This window comes from Erpetoichthys calabaricus, chromosome 2, assembly GCF_900747795.2.
Source record: "Erpetoichthys calabaricus chromosome 2, fErpCal1.3, whole genome shotgun sequence".
NCBI classification, from domain to species: Eukaryota; Metazoa; Chordata; class Cladistia; order Polypteriformes; family Polypteridae; genus Erpetoichthys; species Erpetoichthys calabaricus.
Genome location: NC_041395.2, coordinates 272,304,951 through 272,324,366, shown reverse-complemented (window position 1 = coordinate 272,324,366; position 19,416 = coordinate 272,304,951). Strand labels below are relative to the sequence as shown.

Here is a 19,416-nt window from a genome sequence, read left to right as displayed (position 1 = left end):
GCATTAAAGAGGAAAGAAGGAGAACAAAATAAGCTTTCTTCATTTTGTATTAATAGTAAGAACCAGCACACAAGAACTCCAACAAAACAGTAATTTTGTTTGCTACAGTCTTCTATCCATTAGGTTGAGAACAAAATATTTCTTCTCTGTCTTTTTGACATCAGGGAAGCAGCTACCTTGAGGACTGGGCTCCTTTAATACATAACCCCATGTTGCTGTCTATACCATTAATGGAAGTTCATTGATGAGCCAACCAGGTTGGGTTCAAACTTTGTACTTGATGCTGTTAGGACAGGTTCCAGCACCCTATAAATTATTACACATTTATGTACGAGGTGTCCCATTGGTGGGACACATCCATATTTCAAAGTTGTTTATGTACATTGCAATAAATTCACAAATTAACCAAAAAGCAATAATAGTATTTTTACATGCCAAATGTATCTTCTTTCAAATAAATAATAGGTTTCTATGTTGTCTACTAGTAAAATATGTGATTTGCACATGTATACACCAAGGCAAGCAATGTGTCACAGTTGCATGACTCTAGTTTTATTGCAGATCCCACCTACATCAAGCCACATACAGTGAAAGGCTCATTACCACTACATAGTGGAGGGTCAGAGCATTCCAATAATGTATAGTTATCCATGACTGGTCATTCATATTATACGTTACAACTGTGTGTAAAATCAAAGAAATAAACTGGGTGTGCGACAGCCCAACTTTATGCACTGCTACGCACAAACATCTGTGAAAGTGCATGGGGATTGCTTGACTGATGCACAATAAGATTTGAAGTTTCTACTAGGTAAATGTCTTCTTCATTTTTAAAAAAGAAAATATATGGTTGAGGAATTCCTAGAAAAATTACAGAATGCCAGGTATATGGAATATGAGTCAGATTCTGATAACAGTCTGGACTTTACTCAAATGGTCGTGTTTGCTGAAGTACTCGATGCTACACTTGATTTGTAAATGTTGCTTAAAATATAACTTTGAAACATTGTGGTGTGCAGATTACTGTTCAAAAGTCATGGATTCAATTACCATACCCAGATGCTGTCTCCCCTATGTTCTCACTATGTTATTGTCAATTTTAGCTTAGAGCACCGGTAATGTTTCTTAGCATATCAATGAGTACTGTTACACTGTATCTGCAACTCTTGAATTTTCATGTGAAGACTCCTCCTTCCATTGAATGTCACTGTATAACGCCACTTGCAAAAAAAAAAAAGGCAGTTTCAACTAGCGATTTGATGCTTTACAGCAATAGATAGTGTGTGTAAAAAAAATATAACTGCAGCTGCAATACTTGTTCTGAGAGACTACTTAAGTACAAGAGACTAAATGTTTCCAAAAAGAACACCATTTTGCCAAACAGTGTACTTTGCAATGCTATGGGATATGACATCTAAATGCAGTATTTTGATAGCTGACAGGGTGGGGCAAAAAAGAAAATTGATTCCAGGATTGTGCAACATGAAATGTCTTGATTATGTACTGTAAAATCCAGTTTTTTGGAGAGAAATCCCTACAGTGCCATTTTTTTTGTTTAGTTTATACTGATGTAAACAAAGGTTTTTATTTATATAATTTCTTTTAAAAATATGGAGTTTTACACTCACTACTCTTCAGTCATTTGCAGCACTTTTATTACACAAGCAGAATAATTGCCACCATTCATTTATATGTAATGCATGTATGTAATTTAGGCATAACAACTGAAAAATGTCTTGGTGCATAAAAGTTTAAGCAGGTTTGAAAGTGGACAGATGGGATTTCCAAAAGACAGTGTTTTAAAGCAAACTCTGGGGGCCAGTCTTGCCTTATACTAATAAATGTATAGAACAAGCTTAGAAGCTTGACCCCCCCCCCCCCCCCCCCCCAAGTGTAAAACAGGATGGCAATGGAGATAAGGAAAATACAAGACCTTGAAAAAGATCTACAACTTTGTCTTCAACAAATGACAATACAACTGAGTAACAACATCTCAAAATTAAAACATTTACAGCAGGCAATGAAGCTCTTTAAAAGCAACATATGAAAGAGTGGAATACTGAGGGTACTGGAAACAAAAAGGGCACAGAACTAACAGGAGAGCACTAAGTTGAATAAAGGCATGTCAAATAGAATGCCCTACTGAAGAAATGAAATGAAGATGTAGATTCAAAATGGAAGATGAGGAAAGTTACTTCCTATTGTCAAATGTCAAGCCCCAGTAACTTTGTAGATCAAATGGAGCCAAACAAAACTATGGATAGACTACTGGCCAGATGATAGAGCAGGCAGTGGTAGGATTAGGTCAGCATCTGGTCCTTTAAATGTATGTATTAGCTGAAGCTGAAGTATACACACAGCAGCAACAGTCAGTGTCATATGTCAGTTCAGGCATTTTAGGATTATATGACATTGACTACAGTCCTATACAACTCATATGATCTTCTATAAAGAATGTAATAAGTCTGCCTAAGACAATATAGTTCGTAAGCGAGAATCAGCAAAAAATTTAACAGCAGAATGAACAACAGAGAAAGCCACCATGCATCTCAAAATGAGAATAAAATGTTCTACTTTAGGCCAAACAAGGGGGCACCGCCACCTGCTTGCTTCGCTCGCCTACCCCCGGCGTTTTGAACCCGTGCCCGCTGGGCAGCCATGTGTGAGGATGACGCACATTTAATACGGAGCGTTCGCCCGTGTCACTCTGGGGCCCCCTACTGTTAATATGGAGCTCCGTCCGTACTATTATGCGGTGCATTGTGGAGAACTGCGGACCCCGTAGTGTTTCCCGTTTTAGTTTGTATCTCGGTCAGTCGAGCTTTTGTTTTTGAAGCTTTTGAATTCCGGTCTTCATTATCTGTAACCTGCTGTCCATGTGTTTGGCCCCCTCGTTTAACCTGTTTATGACGTTTTACTTTGCTTTCTACTCTGTCTTTCATTTCTGATCTCGCTTTATTCTGCTTTTGTTTCAATGACACCTGGTCCGTGGTGAATATATTTTCCCTTTTTCGAGTAATAATTTTCATTTGTTTGTGATACTGTGATGTTTATCGTACTGTTAATAATGCATCACTGTAATGTGATTCACCTATGCTGTATAGTTTGGACGTGTGAGGATGACGTATGTTTAATACGGAGCGTTCGCCCGTGTCACTTTGGGTCTCCCCACTGTTACTACGAAGCTCTTTCCGAACTATTATGCGGTGCATTGTGGAGCACTGCGGACTCTCTAGTGTTTCCCATTTCACTTCGTATCTCGTTTAGTCGAGCTCTTTCTTTTTGGAGCAGTGTCTGCCTGGTCTGCGGCATTTCAGACGCACGTTGTAGGCGCCTGCGTTCATTAATTATATCCAGGCAGGCGCGTGTTTGTATCTCGGTCACTCGAGCTGTGTCGTGTTGAATCCGTGCCTGCTTTGCCCACGCAGTTTGAGACGCACGTTGTAGGCGTCCATGTTCATTAGATCTGTCCACGCGGGCTCAGTGTCGAAGTTGTGTTAGTTGTTGAGCTGTTTGGTTTTGGAGCCGAGACAGTTTTGCTTCCGCAGTTTCAGATGCGTGTCCGTACCATCTCGGGTTTGACGTATGAACCTTTGTGGACTCCGTAGTGTGTCCCATTTCACTCTGGGGCGGGGCGTTGACTCCTCTTGTTTTATTATGTCTCCTCCTGCGCCTTCACCACGAATTAGTGCCACTCACAATATGGCGGCGACGCCTGCGCCTTCCATATTATGTCGGTTTTTACCATGCTGTGTAGGCGCCTTTGCCTTTTGTACTTTACCGCGCCTTCCGACGCACGATGTAGGCGCCTGCACCTTCCGGGTCTGCCTCCGCTGTGTGGTGGGGACATTTAACTGTCGTTGTTTCTGCCTTTATATTCTGTATCTCGGTGTGCATGTGTTTCGTGCATAGGTTTTTTTGAAGCTGTTGCATTCCAGTTTTCATCATCTGTAACCCGTTCTCCATGTGTTCATCCCCGTTCTTTAATCCCTTTATAAAGTTTTACTTTGTTTCCTACTCTGTGTTTTATTTCTGACCTCGCTTTATCCTGCTTGCGGCATGTCAGACGGTTCGTAGTCTGTCTCGTTTTACTCTATGGGCTTTGTGTGGCACTTGCGCACTATGTCTTTTGCGTCCACGGGCAGGTCCCTGCATCCATATCCGGTTTGCCATTCTCATTTAGTAATATGGATAGGCCATCTGTTAGTGTGTACTTGTATTCCATGTATTTATTAGTCTCTGGTGTGTGGAGGTGAACCACACAAATAAAGAGTTCTTTTTTCAGAATGCTAATGGTTTAGAATTGTGATTTTTTGGGGGTTATGGTTCTTTTGTTTAAAGGCATTTCAAGCATAAAAGTATGGTACCATGTAGACAGGAGGACGAAGACAATTGACTGACCTGTAAGAGTTCATTTTAAACTTCACCAGAAAGACAACCAGTTTTAATACCAGCTGGAAAACATTACATCTCAAAACAAAATTTAAATAAACTTCTTATCTGTTTCAGACTCCCTGGCTATAGGTTTATTCATTTAATTTGTTTTTACTTTATGTTACTTCATATTTTTCTTCATGTTTAGAAAACAGCCTGCTTGACCTTGACCTTGTACAAAGAACTGCTCAATGGTCCAAGAAAAGCTTGATAGCCTGACTGGTCAGCGGGTAGAAACACTGATTTATGACATTCATGGTGATTGACTTGATTGAATTAATCAACCTGTAGAAACATTGATTTGAGGCAACATTCATGGTTTTTGTACAATAGTGCACTCTTACGAATGTCCTTGGAAAACACAAATGCTCAATGCACTGTATTTAAAAGTACTTCACTTTCATTCAAAGTGATACCACACTGAATGAGTGCCAAATGCACATAGTGAGCCACTTGAAAGCATCCAAATGAAACTCATAGGACAAAACACCTCCCATATATCTGATTAGATTTTGGACTACACCAGCTGAAAATAAAAGAAAGTGCTGGTATATACAGTGGTGTGAAAAACTATTTGCCCCCTTCCTGATTTCTTATTCTTTTGCATGTTTGTCACACAAAATGTTTCTGATCATCAAACACATTTAACCATTAGTCAAATATAACACAAGTAAACACAAAATGCAGTTTTTAAATGATGGTTTTTATTATTTAGGGAGAAAAAAAATCCAAACCTACATGGCCCCTGTGTGAAAAAGTAATTGCCCCCTTGTTAAAAAATAACCTAACTGTGGTGTATCACACCTGAGTTCAATTTCCGTAGCCACCCCCAGGCCTGATTACTGCCACACCTGTTTCAATCAAGAAATCACTTAAATAGGAGCTGCCTGACACAGAGAAGTAGACCAAAAGCACCTCAAAAGCTAGACATCATGCCAAGATCCAAAGAAATTCAGGAACAAATGAGAACAGAAGTAATTGAGATCTATCAGTCTGGTAAAGGTTATAAAGCCATTTCTAAAGCTTTGGGACTCCAGCGAACCACAGTGAGAGCCATAATCCACAAATGGCAAAAACATGGAACAGTGGTGAACCTTCCCAGGAGTGGCCGGCCGACCAAAATTACCCCAAGAGCGCAGAGACGACTCATCCGAGAGGTCACAAAAGACCCCAGGACAACGTCTAAAGAACTGCAGGCCTCACTTGCCTCAATTAAGGTCAGTGTTCACGACTCCACCATAAGAAAGAGACTGGGCAAAAACGGCCTGCATGGCAGATTTCCAAGACGCAAACCACTGTTAAGCAAAAAGAACATTAGGGCTCGTCTCAATTATGCTAAGAAACATCTCAATGATTGCCAAGACTTTTGGGAAAATACCTTGTGGACTGATGAGACAAAAAGTTGAACTTTTTGGAAGGCAAATGTCCCGTTACATCTGGCGTAAAAGGAACACAGCATTTCAGAAAAAGAACATCATACCAACAGTAAAATATGGTGGTGGTAGTGTGATGGTCTGGGGTTGTTTTGCTGCTTCAGGACCTGGAAGGCTTGCTGTGATAGATGGAACCATGAATTCTACTGTCTACCAAAAAATCCTGAAGGAGAATGTCCGGCCATCTGTTCGTCAACTCAAGCTGAAGCGATGTTGGGCGCTGCAACAGGACAATGACCCAAAACACACCAGCAAATCCACCTCTGAATGGCTGAAGAAAAACAAAATGAAGACTTTGGAGTGGCCTAGTCAAAGTCCTGACCTGAATCCAATTGAGATGCTATGGCATGACCTTAAAAAGGCGGTTCATGCTAGAAAACCCTCAAATAAAGCTGAATTACAACAATTTTGCAAAGATGAGTGGGCCAAAATTCTTCCAGAGCGCTGTATACAACTCATTGCAAGTTATCGCAAACGCTTGATTGCAGTTATTGCTGCTAAGGGTGGCCCAACCAGTTATTAGGTTCAGGGGGCAATTACTTTTTCACACAGGGCCATGTAGGTTTGGATTTTTTTTTCTCCCTAAATAATAAAAACCACCATTTACAAACTGCATTTTGTGTTTACTTGTGTTATATTTGACTAATGGTTAAATGTGTTTGATGATCAGAAACATTTTATGTGACAAACATGCAAAAGAATAAGAAATCAGGAAGGGGGCAAATAGTTTTTCACACCACTGTAGCAGGCTTCTATGAACTGTTCCTTCCATATGTTCAAATATATATATAAGCAATAAATGATTAACAGAATGCTCTGTCTTCCTATTTATTTATTTAGCTTTCTGTCACAGTGTGCTCCATTTTCCCATCTGACATGTGTTGGGAGCATATAACACAAAATAAGCTCTAGATATCTGAAGAGTATTTTGAGCTTTGCTTTTAGAAGTTTGGAATCCTACTAAGAAGGACACATCCCTGGTTGGAAGTGATAAGAATAAATATGTGGTGTCCAGTAAGGTCAGCTGCAATGATTATGTCACTTACAGTCACCTGCCTTTGTCCCAGAATAAAAAAGAAGTTAGCCCAACCCTGAATAGCTCACCTTCCACCATGTGAAGAGGGACCATACTCTGAAACTAAGAAGGCAGTATAGAAAGCCATATCAAAGACTAGCTTTTTGGGGGTTTATTAGAAAACTAAGACCTTCTCTGTGACTGGTCTGGGAATTCCTAAAATAACTCTTGTTGTGTTAGCTTAAGTTATCATTAAAAGCATCATACACCTTTGCAGAATAGAAACACTTGGCAAAGAGCTTGTGACTTGATTGCTGAAGCCCCACCAATCAGTCACACCCAGTAAAAAAGCAAGGTATATATGCACAAGTGCTTTTGATTGTATTTATACAGCCATACAGCTGGCTGACACTGTTATTTATCAAACTGTGAGCAAAGTACTAAGAAGACCCAAATGAACAGAGAATACATGAGGGGCTTAACAATGGCCAAAACAACCATTACAGCCATGCAGAGATGACAATATACAATTTGTTATCAAAACAACTTTAAACTACTTTTCAGATTATGGGCTGCTAAAATGTGCTCCACCAAAAGAATAACAGGGCAAAATATACTGCTGTGGTTACCAAAGACAACAGGGGTTCCACCCATAAACAACGCTTGTCACCATGAAACTGTATACTCAGTTGGATTAGCAGTATTATCGACAGGACTCCAGGCTTCTCAGACTAAAATATTTTTACTTTTATTTCTACATAAACAGTTATCAGTGTAGCAATGAAAATGTGATTAAAGAAAACAAGTTGCTGCTTTCTTACTACTCAATGCAGGGTTCTTCACTCTAAGGTTTATCAAACATACATTGCTGTCAATCAAAAACTCTGCAAACAAGAAATCAAATATATTTACAAGAGAGAAAGTAAACTGTAAAAAAGAAAAAAGGTATTTTTGTGTACATACTGTACAATGAAGTCATCATTTCAATACCTTGTGACACTGAATGCTGTTAACAGTGCTATATAAAATGAAAACTGATTGAAAACCTAAGCTTAACCACTGAATAACATTTTTTTTACATTATTTTTTACCAGCAACTATATGATTCACGCACAGACTGTCGTTTGAAGTGTAGATGAAATCATTGTTTCACTAAGAGTTTTTGATGAGGAAGAAAAACAGATGACTAGCAAGATTTATAAGCAAATTTGAACCCATATAGTGCCTTTTAAACCAACAACTGTTTCAAGGCACTTCATCTGTACACATGAAATTAAAACAAGTCCCAAACTGGTTATTCTTTGGCAGTTTTAACTTTTAATGGGAAGAATAATAAAATACTGTGTTTCAAAAAGAAGAAAATATTGCACCCTTTCTCGTCTCTTATCTCTGCCTTCTTAAGTGCAAAAATTTCTGACAGTTACTCATTGGTAATACAAAATACTGCTAACACTTAAATCATATGCTTTCAAAACATACTGCTGTAAGCACCACAACAAACTATTTTATCATGAAGATCCACTTTTACTTTATCAAGGGGAAATCTTGTTTTGTGAGACAACCTATAATTAAATCCTCAGTTCAACTCTTGCAAGTTTTCTGTTCCATTTTCCATTGCACTAAAAGAAAATGCATGATCATTTATTTACTTTAGACAGCCAAGACTCAATGGTGGTTGGGACAACAAACCAGGTATAAAGTATTCAGATCAAGTAAAATGGGTTATGATATTTACTTTCTACAAAGTGTTCAACAAAGTAGTAAGGCAATTGGTAATATGCAAAATATTACCAACATCATACTGGTCAATAAGATGGTTCATTTCCAGTTGACCCCTAAAGGTCTTTATGAAACTCAGCCTGCTACAAAATTAAGTCTACTTATGAAAGTCTTCACATGGTTAACCACTTGCTTGCAGGGAATACACATTTCTCTCCATAATAGTGTATTGTTTCATACTTTATTTAATTTCTTTCAAAATAAAGTATAATAATAATTCTTCTGTAATGTTTTAAATATTCTTAGCTAATGTGCTCTCTAACAATGCCTGATGATGGCGCAATTACAGAAATATCTTGTTGTCGTCAATAAACGTGGTTAGTTTGCAGTACACTGTACAAGCATGTCAAAAGATAAAAACAGATTTTTCTCAGAAGAGACTTGAATTGCTGGCAGTACTTAAAATTATATATGTACTACTGAATTTCCTTTACCTGACAATAAGATTCCACAGAATTCTGGAAACCTGACTTTAAGGTACTGCATGTGATTTTTGCCCTTGTCTATCTTTAAATATTCATATACAGTTAAACACAAGTTTATCTTATTTTCAGGGAAAAACAAAGTTACAACAAAGTACAATCTACAAAGAGAAAGAAAGCAAAGTTGTTGAATTTGCTTCCGACATGTAAACAAGTATTTTACTGCACTCTGCACATATGCCAATATTACTACTACCACCACCTGATCTCTCCAGGAAATCCAAATTACAAAGGTTTACCATAAATAATTTTATAAATTCTTGATAAGAATTTATTTCTAATTTTCGGGTAATCATCAACTGACAAGTGGGTCGCAGGGAGAAAGCACATGCAAACATTTAAAAAATATATAAACATAAAAATATATGTGAGATATCTGTAAATATTCAGAGGAAACATGTGAAATATATTGATTCTCTGCATTTATATCCGCCAATATCTGCTAAAGTTAAGACATTTTTTCCTATCAAAATAAAAAAAAGCAAACAAAAAAAACTTTTAAAGTGCTGAAACATCTCACAGACTACTTGCTTTAAATAGGTCACCTTTCCTCTGGGAGACAATCAAACCTATTCTGACCCTTTATACCCAAATATCTGGGTCAGATGTGGCTGGTTACAACACTGACATATGCCCTCTGTTTCAGTGTACATGTATGAAAATAAAGCTCCATTCCTTCACTAAAGGCAATAGAAAGGACCACCCCTACACCCTCCACAAGCAGTTGCTGTGAATTCATCCTAGTGTCCTAACACCCCAAGAGTTACTGCTGACGATTCACAGGTTTTCCCACAGTGCCCCCTGCTTGTTAACACTGTGCCGTCTACAAACCCTGCTTGCCACCCCCCCACGTGCCTCCCCCCTTCCAATCTCATCCTCCTTCCCAAAGCACAACCACTAGACTTACCCACAAACAGCAAACCAATGTCTCTGCCTTTCTGTGTTATTTTTCCCTCTTCATTGCAAGAAAAGGGCACATATGTCTGGAAACACTTCTAAGCAGGAATCTGTTATTGCAGAACAAAGGCAAACAGGGCAGGCCTTAATCTCGGCACTAAGGAAGCCAGCAGCTATTTTCAAGCTTTCTGTCTTTCTCTCTCTCTCTCTCTGAGGGCACCCTTACTCTTTTTTTTCTCCTGTTCGCTCGTTTTCTCTCTCTCTCTCTCTCCATTGCTTGTCCAGCTACTCCACAATACACATCAATTATTCATTGCTAGTCTCTCGGTTTCACAGGCAAAACCAATCACAGATTGAGTCTTTGCTAATGGGCTCATGCTGTATTTGCCATCGGCCTCTTTGCACTCAGGCTACAAATCCTCAGGAGACAATGGGAGGGAGAATCAGGTTAGGCTTAAAAAACTTCACACACCAGAATAGACATCAGGAGTCTATCACATACAATTCAGATCACTGAAGCAGCTCCTGCCTGTCTTCTTGTTTGCCGGCTTTAAGATCCTCTGCACAGACAGGAAGAGGGTTCTTCCTGAAGTTAAAGGGTTAAAACACACACACACACACACACACACAGAGCACCAAATGCTTATCTCCTCACCTTGGCTTGTATGTTGCTGTTATTGATGCATCCTCTCTTTCACTGCCTACTGATCCATTTCTTGTTCTCCCAATACACACATCACATACATAAGCAGACACAGCCACTTTGCCAGAAGGGAGAAAAAAAAAAAAAAAAAAAAAAAAGAAAGAAAAAAATCCAGGCAGCTCACATTTCAAACTTGTGAGGGGGTGGTGCTTAATGCATTGGGCACAGCCTCTCTCATGGCTTCTGGCCAAAGCGTCTAAAAAGAAGTTCAAATCAATTAATTTGAAGGCACATTTATTACATGTGTACTCAACAAATGATTAGGGGCATTAAAACAGAGAAGTGCACAGATCTGGTAAATTTAGCACTTCTGAGTTCCCCCTCTACTGAGAATACCGGTGACTAAATCCATCAAACTAGTCATGCTAATTAGGGTCCAAGAAGCCTCTGCTTTTAGGCAATGCTGGTGGCTTCCTGATGTGAAGAGTTGGATTCACTGTTATTTGTGCGTGTTTTCTTCAGTGCGTGCGTGCGTGGTAATGTAGAAGGGGGAATTTAAAGAAAATATATGATCCTTTACACTGCTCTAACTACAGTTACAAAGTTCCCTCGCTTACAACGCACAGTAATTCAAAATGCTGCTTGAAGCAATAGATTATAAAAGTTGAAATTTTTGTTTGCAGTCAAGCTATAAAAATCTTTTTTTGCATATATACTTATTTCAGCAGTAAATAATTTCAAAAATTCAGCTTATCAATATTAAATTTGACCAGAAATATGCAAAATTAAAGAAAGTAATATTTTATCCTAACAAAATTCTCTATTGTATTGTTTGAACAAATGTTGCTTTTGTGAAATGCCCGGAGAAATTATGGAATAGCCATCTGAATATTTAAGGAAATATCAAGTAATGCTAACTTAGCAGAAGAAGATTAGCAGAGCAATATTAGATCCATCTACCTATGTATCCATCTATCACTGAGTGTTAAACTGGCATTACATATCAGTGAATGCATAAAAAGAACACACAATGATAAATGGGATAGCTATTAAAAAGGTGACTGCAAAGGCAGTATCTTCTTATGGCATTAAAAAACAGCAAACTCAGCAGCGTGCCATAAAGAATGCTAAAAGATTATGTTTGCTAGTTTGTCTTTATTTTTACACTTTGGGATCTTAAAAAAAAGCATCCTCAAAACTTTGGGTGACAGACAGCACATATACTCTATAAGCACTTTTAAGGTTAAGAAATGTGCTCCCAATGCATATTTATTTACTTTTGAGTCCATCGCACAAGAACCAAAAAGAAATAATGAGAACTGGATTGACTCCAGAAGTGTACCACATATAGGCATCGTACTTCCCACTTTAAATTAGCTAATCCCGTTCACTATGGGCAAAGTTTGGGGTTGGGGGGAATTCTATCAAGTGTTTTGCCCAATACCTTCTGCTTCACTGTTGTTAATGCTATTCATTTTGAAAACTGTGTTTTTAGAGTTAAAAAATGTCATCTTAGTGCCCAGTGAACTCAAACTAAAGAGCAAAAATAAATACAAAATGCAAAACTATAACCAATATCTTGTCACTTACTGACAAAAATGCAACTGATTTTGCATTTTAAAATAGCTATTGAACACTAGGACTAATTCAATAGCAATACTGTACTCTACATTAAGAAAATTAGAAATAGTTAATTCTCTATGCAGGGAAAATAAAAAGTTAGAAACAAACACTTCCCTGTAAAGAATCTAATGAATGCTTACAGAAAAAAATATTTTTACTTCCAGCATGAATTTACAATTTTTTAAATGATTTTTTTGTATATATTGTACAGAAGAAAAAACAGCAATATATTGCTTAAATTTCAAAACTTTCACAGATTTTTGTAGCTAAGGCACCCAAACACGATTTCACTATTCCCAGTGTGATACAGTGGAACCTCTAGATGCGAGTTTAATTCGTTCCAGCACTGAGCTTGTATAGCGAATTTCTCGTATCTAGAACAAACTTCCCCATTGAAAAAAATGGAAATCCAGTTAATCCGTTCCGCACCCCAAATATATTAACATAAAAATCAATTTTCCTAACAAATAACACTGATAAATTATATATACTGTAGTCTACCTTTAATAAATAACACTGGTAAATAATATAACTGATCATTAAAAGAATCAAAACAGGTGTCTAAAGTGCAGTAGAGCATTCAATAAATCTTTAAATAAATAATCCTTAAAACAGTGGTGAAGTGGTGGTTTAAAATACACAAGAATAACAATCCTTTAACACGAGGTTAAAACGTCAAAAGGATGCAGTCTTTAAAAAACAGATGACAATCCCCGGTGCTTCTTCGCTGTTAGCGTCTCACCTGCGGGCTCTGCAACAGGCGAGACACACTTAATGCAGCTGACCTTCTCTACACCGTCCTGCTTCAGCTGTTTGGCTCGCCTGTTCAGCTACACGTGAGCCTGCGCTCGCTCGCTCGCTCCCCCGCACCGCCTGCCTGCCTGCTCGCGCTCTCTCTCTCTCTCTCTCTTTTCTTTTACTTCTTCTCCCCCTTAACCGGCTCGCGCTTCTCTATATATGCGGGGAGGACATGGCAGCTGCAGCCCATCAGCCACAGGAACAATCATGGATGTGGGCAGTTTCCCACCTGTGCACTTAAGTGAGAAACGCAGACACCGCAGATCGCGGCTCGCAACTGCTACCACGCCAACTCGCTAAGCCGCGAGCTATACCCACAGCCTGGCTCGTGGCTCGTTACGCGAGCCAATGCTCGCATTTAGATCTGAATTTTTCGCTCATACTTTCCTCGTGTTTTGAATTTCTCGTATACAGAGGTGATCGTATCTCGAGGTTCCACTGTATTGTAGTAGTAAAAGTAGAAATAGTATTATCATGTGTACAGAGTACAGTGAAGTTCTAACTCTGTGCATGTTTCAGTCCCCCACATGTCGGTGGCATGCATAACTCATTAATTGGTCAACTGACTGTGAACAAATTTAACTCTCTTATTACAATCCTGAAATAACAGAGCCATATTGATTTTCATGCCACTGGAGCTTCCTTTTTAATATGATTTCCATACTATAAAGTACAGTGGCAAAACTCATTTTACCCAGTGTTGGTGGTTTCCAGTTTACTATCCTTTTATGTTTAAAACCGACCTATGGCACTTCAACTTCAGAGAAATGAATGAACAAGGTTAGAACTAAAAGTACCGTATATACTCGAGTATAAGCCGACCCAAATATAAGCCGAGGTACCTAATTTTACCTACAAAAACTGGAAAAACTTATTGACTCGAGTATAAGCCTAGGGTGGGAAATGCAACAGCTACTGGTAAGTTTCAATAATCAAAATAAATACCAATAAAATCAGTAGGTTAAATGTTTTTGAGTATTTATTTCAAAGAAAAACAGTAAACTAGCTCTGTAAGTGGAGAAGAGGGTCGACAAAAACAATATGGTATATCTCTCGCTCGCACGCACGCACGCGCGTGCGTGTGTGTCTCTCGCGTGTGTGTGTGTGTGTGTCTCTCTCTCTTGTGCGTGCGCACTCTCTCTCTCTCTCTCTCACTCGCTGTACAGGGAGAGACTGAACAAGTGCGGAAATCATCGGCGTGCACAAACCGAAAGGGAAAATGGCTTGTTCGTATACCGAGTGTGTGGTTGTGAACAGATGCAAAAGTTTGGCAAACTTTTTGGTCGTAACCCGATTTGTATGTGTTCTGTACACTCCAGCTTTCTGTCGGGTTGGCGGGGGCAGCAGGACCTGACTCGAATATAAGCCGAGGGTGACGTTTTTCAGCTCATTTTGGGTGCTGAAAAACTCAGCTTATATTCGAGTATATACGGTATTTGATAACATTTCTTTGCAATGTTTTTGGAAATTCTCAAAGTTTGAGCAGTGGAAAAAAGCATCAATCACCTGTGAGATGACCTGACATGTCCACTCAGAAACAGCCCATCCATCTTCAATCTACTGCATTTCATGGATATTTATACATTTTGTACTTTTGTCAAGTTAGCACTAATCTTGGTCTTGGCCTTTATAAACCTGAGCCATGAGATGTAGATATACTGTCATTGAGAATGATCAGAGTATGTAAAAGTGGTATGAACTCTGGATAAGGTGAAAAAAGGGTAAAAGTTATCCCCAACACCGGAAAAACTAAAAATGTTTAGAGTCACAAAATCTAAGCTGTGTTACATTCATCAGACATCTCTGTTGAAAGCTAAAAGCTGAAACTTTCAATTTTTAACTTCATTTTTACATCATGGGCATAATGCTTACTCTTCTGCCATTTGCAGTGATAGTAGTAAAAGGCTACTACAGCCAACGACAAGTTTTAGTTTAGGACTAAAAAGAAACTCTTTATGTGACAATGAAGTGAATTTGAAAATTTCTAAACTGAAACAGAACCCAAATTTCAGTCAGTCTCCAGTTCAGGAGCTTTTTTAGTCAAAGCTGAAAGTTTTCAGGGAAATATCCAATATCCATAATAGCACAAATCAAAGACAATCAAAATGATTTCAATTGTTCTCAGAACAATTTACAGCTCTGTGAAAACACATTTCTAAGAGAACAGACACATTATGATCCAAAATAGTTTACAAGAGATGCTGGAACATCAAGACTTTTGAACTTCATTAATTCATAAAAGCATAAATTTCTAGCCCATCAAGAAAACCAAACTCCAAGCTGTACGTGTATGACATCACTGACCCTTTTTTCTGCATATCACTATTGCTACCAAATGTTAAGAAAAAAAATATGAAGAGACTGTATTTTTTTTTCCTTCCTCTGATTCACCTCATGGCAAGTACTATGCATTGACCAGACCCAATGATGGAAAAAGCAAGTAGGTTTGAGCACCAAGGAGAAAACACGACTGAACTGCATTATACAACTTATGCACATGACTGGAGTTTTGTTTGCTGTTTATTGATGAGATGAATCCTTAATGTGATTTACAGGTGTAGGTATTTTTTGGAACTTGCACAGTTGGGCTTTATTGCATAACTAACAAAAAAAGTCAGTCTGATTTCCTTCAATACTGTGATAAACAAATCAAGTCAAGTTAAAGTAGGAGTAAGAAAACAGCTTGGGATACTAGAGTCAAAACTGATTTTAAACCTCATGATTTACATGAAAAAAATGTAAAGAAAAATACATAGGTTGGGTAACTTTCAAAGCTCTCACTTTTTCTTACTATGTTCTAGTATTAAATATTTATAAAGTAATCATTTCATGTGTGTTTGCACACATACTGTATGATTTCAGTACAGTATGAGTGTTAGGACAGTACAAACAGCATCATGCAATCTGCCATTGTAAAGAAATCTAGCTACAGTATATTCAGTAACTAGTTGTTACCCAGCTTCACCTGGGAAAATTTTGTATGACAATGGGCCTCAGTTATAGTGACGTCATTTATTCAGACATATCAGAAGTGCTATGTAACTTAGTACTTTTCTTTATACAATATTTGTATTATTTTTTTTTAACCAAGAGTTAATATTATTGATGTGGTGTAGCTGTCTAAGCTTTAGACTTCAACCTTAAGGTTGTAAATTCAAATCCTTCTGCTGACACTGTGAAAATCACGTTACCTGCCTGAGCTCCAATTGGAAAACCAAAAGAAATGTCATCAATTATATCTCAAATGTTGTAAGTCGCCTTGGAAACAGGAGTCAGTCAAATAATAATAATATTATTAGGTTACTGGAGCCGCTTACTCTTCAACAATTGCTATATACAATTGTCCATGAGTAAAACATCCCTGCATTCCCATCTGTTCCTAGTGATTTGGCGTTTGCTGATGGTCATTGCAAAAACACAACTTTACAGGAAAGTGTATTCTTTTTAATTAAAATGGATAATGAGTAGGAATAATGATAAATCTGAGTATATAATTTTCATTATTAGATGTATATTATTCTCATTTGTTTCAATCATCTACTCGAGTACTTCTTTTCGTGTTTTTCATCAGTTGCATGTGGTTCCCCCTTTATAGCCCATTGATATTAATCTATATGCAAATCATTTTGGAGAGTGGAGTATCATTTCTATTCAAAGTAAGCAGATGTATATGTAAATGGAGGACGAAGTGGGGGTCCCGTTTCAAAGTTCTTAGATGCAAATGTAAAGGTGTATTACAATTGAGGTACTCATGGGGGGACCCATCAAGTTTAAAAATATGCTGAGGTTTCTGGTTTGTCCTGAATCCAATGACACCATTTATGCCTTTACTTCTCTCTCTGTCCTTTTTTGCTTCTAGCAAAACAATGCCTACACCAAAGTCATTATAGTTCCTGGCACTCAAAGTTTATAATGCTTTCTAACCATTGAGCTTCGTGTCTTCTTTGACCTTCAATTTAACTCTCTCCTTCCATTTCGCATCTGACTGTGCATGCTAAATGTGATAACATCTCTTTTATCCTGTGCATGACACAGCATCTTCTTCAGTTGTCCGTCCACCTTATTAGTCAGTGGTGCTGTTCACAAGGCTGGTAAATTTCTTCTGCTCCATTCATCATTTGCATAAAGCCTGTTCTCAGTATGGAGCAGAGCATGAATGTTAGCATAATATTAACAAAAAAATTTTTTATCAACAAATAAATTTATATAACATCATCAAATTTCAATCAAATCAGTTAAAGCATTTTTGAGTATTTAGTTTTTCAATTATATTGTTTGCCTCTAAATATTGGTACATCAAAATGTCCTTTCTTAGTGAATACATACTGTCCCAGATGTACCATCCTACCAAATATCAGCATTTTAACTAAATGGAAAAATAGTACTTTTGTTGATGAGTAAGTGAGTCATTCAGTAAACTTTGAATTATATATATATATATATATATATATATATATATATATATATATATATATATATATATATATATATATACACACACACATCCATCCATTATCCAACCCGCTATATCCTAACTACAGGGTCACGGGGGTCTGCTGGAGCCAATCCCAGCCAACACAGGGCGCAAGGCAGAAAACAAACCCTGCGCAGGGCGCCAGCCCACAGCAGGGCACACACACCCACACACCAAGCACACACTAGGGACAATTTCGGATCGGCACTGCACCTAACCTGCATGTCTTTGGACTGTGGGAGGAAACCCACGCAGACACAGGGAGAACATGCAAACTCCACGCAGGGAGGACCCGGGAAGTGAACCCAGGTCTCCTAGCTGCGAGGCAGCAGTGCTACCACTGCACCACCGTGCCGCCCTATACAGTAATCCCTCGCTATATCGCGCTTTGCCTTTCGCGGCTTCACTCTATCGCGGATTTTATATGTAAGCATATTTAAATATATATCGCAGATTTTTTGCTGGTTCGCGGATTTCTGAGGACAATGGGTCTTTTAATTTCTGGTACATGCTTCCTCAGTTGGTTTGCCCAGTTGATTTCATACAGGGGACGCTATTGGCAGATGGCTGAGAAGCTACCCAACTTACTTTTCTCTCTCTCTCTCTTGCGCCGACTTTCTCTGATCCTGATGTAGGGGGATTGAGCAGGGGGGCTGTTCGCACACCTAGACGATACGGACGCTTGTCTAAAAATGCTGAAAGATTATCTTCACGTTGCTACCTTTTGTGCAGCTGCTTCGTGAAGCGACATGCTGCACGGTGCTTCGCATACTTAAAAGCTCGAAGGGCACGTATTGATTTTTGCTTGTTTGTTTTTCTCTGTCTCTCTCTCTGCTCCTGACGGAGGGGGTGTGAGCTGCTGCCTTCATTGTAACTGCATTGTGCCGCTGTGCTTCGCATACTTAAAAGCCAAACAGCCCTATTGATTTGTTTGCTTTCCTCTGTCTTTATGACAGTCTCTGCTCCTGACACGCACTCCTTTGAAGAGGAAGATATGTTTGCATTCTTTTAATTGTGAGACGGAACTGTCATCTCTGTCTTGTCATGGAGCACAGTTTAAACTTTTGAAAAAGAGACAAATGTTTGTTTGCAGTGTTTGAATAACGTTCCTGTCTCTCTACAACCCCCTGTGTTTCTGCGCAAATCTGTGACCCAAGCATGACAATATAAAAATAACCATATAAACATATGGTTTCTACTTTGCAGATTTTCTTATTTCGCGGGTGGCTCTGGAACACAACCCCCGCGATGGAGGAGGGATTACTGTATTATATACAGTATATATATATATATATTATATATATATATATATATATATATATATACTGTATATATATATATATATATATATATATATATATATATATATATATATATATATATATATACACACACACAGAGTATAGATTATGACTTAATTTTTATATGCTTTAAAAAAGACTGGATTTATGCTCGTTTGCACTCTTTGGATAAATGAACTAATAAATAAAGCATATGCACATCCTACACATATAGTTAGCTTTCTGAAAGAAATCCATGACTTGGGTTTGTGGCTTCAATTACTTATTTCAAAGCTTCTTTGTCTTATAGGAGATACTTTCTTCATATGAGTACTGCTTTCTATATACAGGAAAATGTGGGAAGTAAAATGTTGTTGTTATAATCAAGCTAGCATACTTCTAGACTGTGGGAGAAAAACTGGAATACCCAGAGAAAATGTGTGTGGACTTCTTCATAGGAATGTATACCTTAGGAAGGTTTCTCAGAATAACCTTTTTTCTAACTTTCTTTGTTTGGGCAACAGGGAGCTACCACATATATGCAATGGTTTATTGACC

The 19,416-nt window shown here is 38.2% G+C and overlaps 1 protein-coding gene across 6 annotated transcripts in view; it reads right to left on the bottom strand.

The window, feature by feature from the left end:
* zmiz1a (zinc finger, MIZ-type containing 1a) overlaps positions 1 to 19,416 on the bottom strand; it is a 295,579-nt gene that overhangs the window by 65,769 nt on the left and 210,394 nt on the right. The window contains exon 1 of one of the 6 annotated variants that reach the window (XM_028795541.2): positions 10,696 to 10,803. The exons of 4 other annotated variants lie outside the window; for them this stretch is intronic. The gene's annotated coding sequence lies outside the window, so the exon portion shown is untranslated. Of the gene's footprint in view, positions 1 to 10,050; positions 10,394 to 10,695; positions 10,804 to 19,416 lie in introns of those variants that run through there. One more of the 6 variants, XM_051923790.1, reaches the window with a different exon arrangement.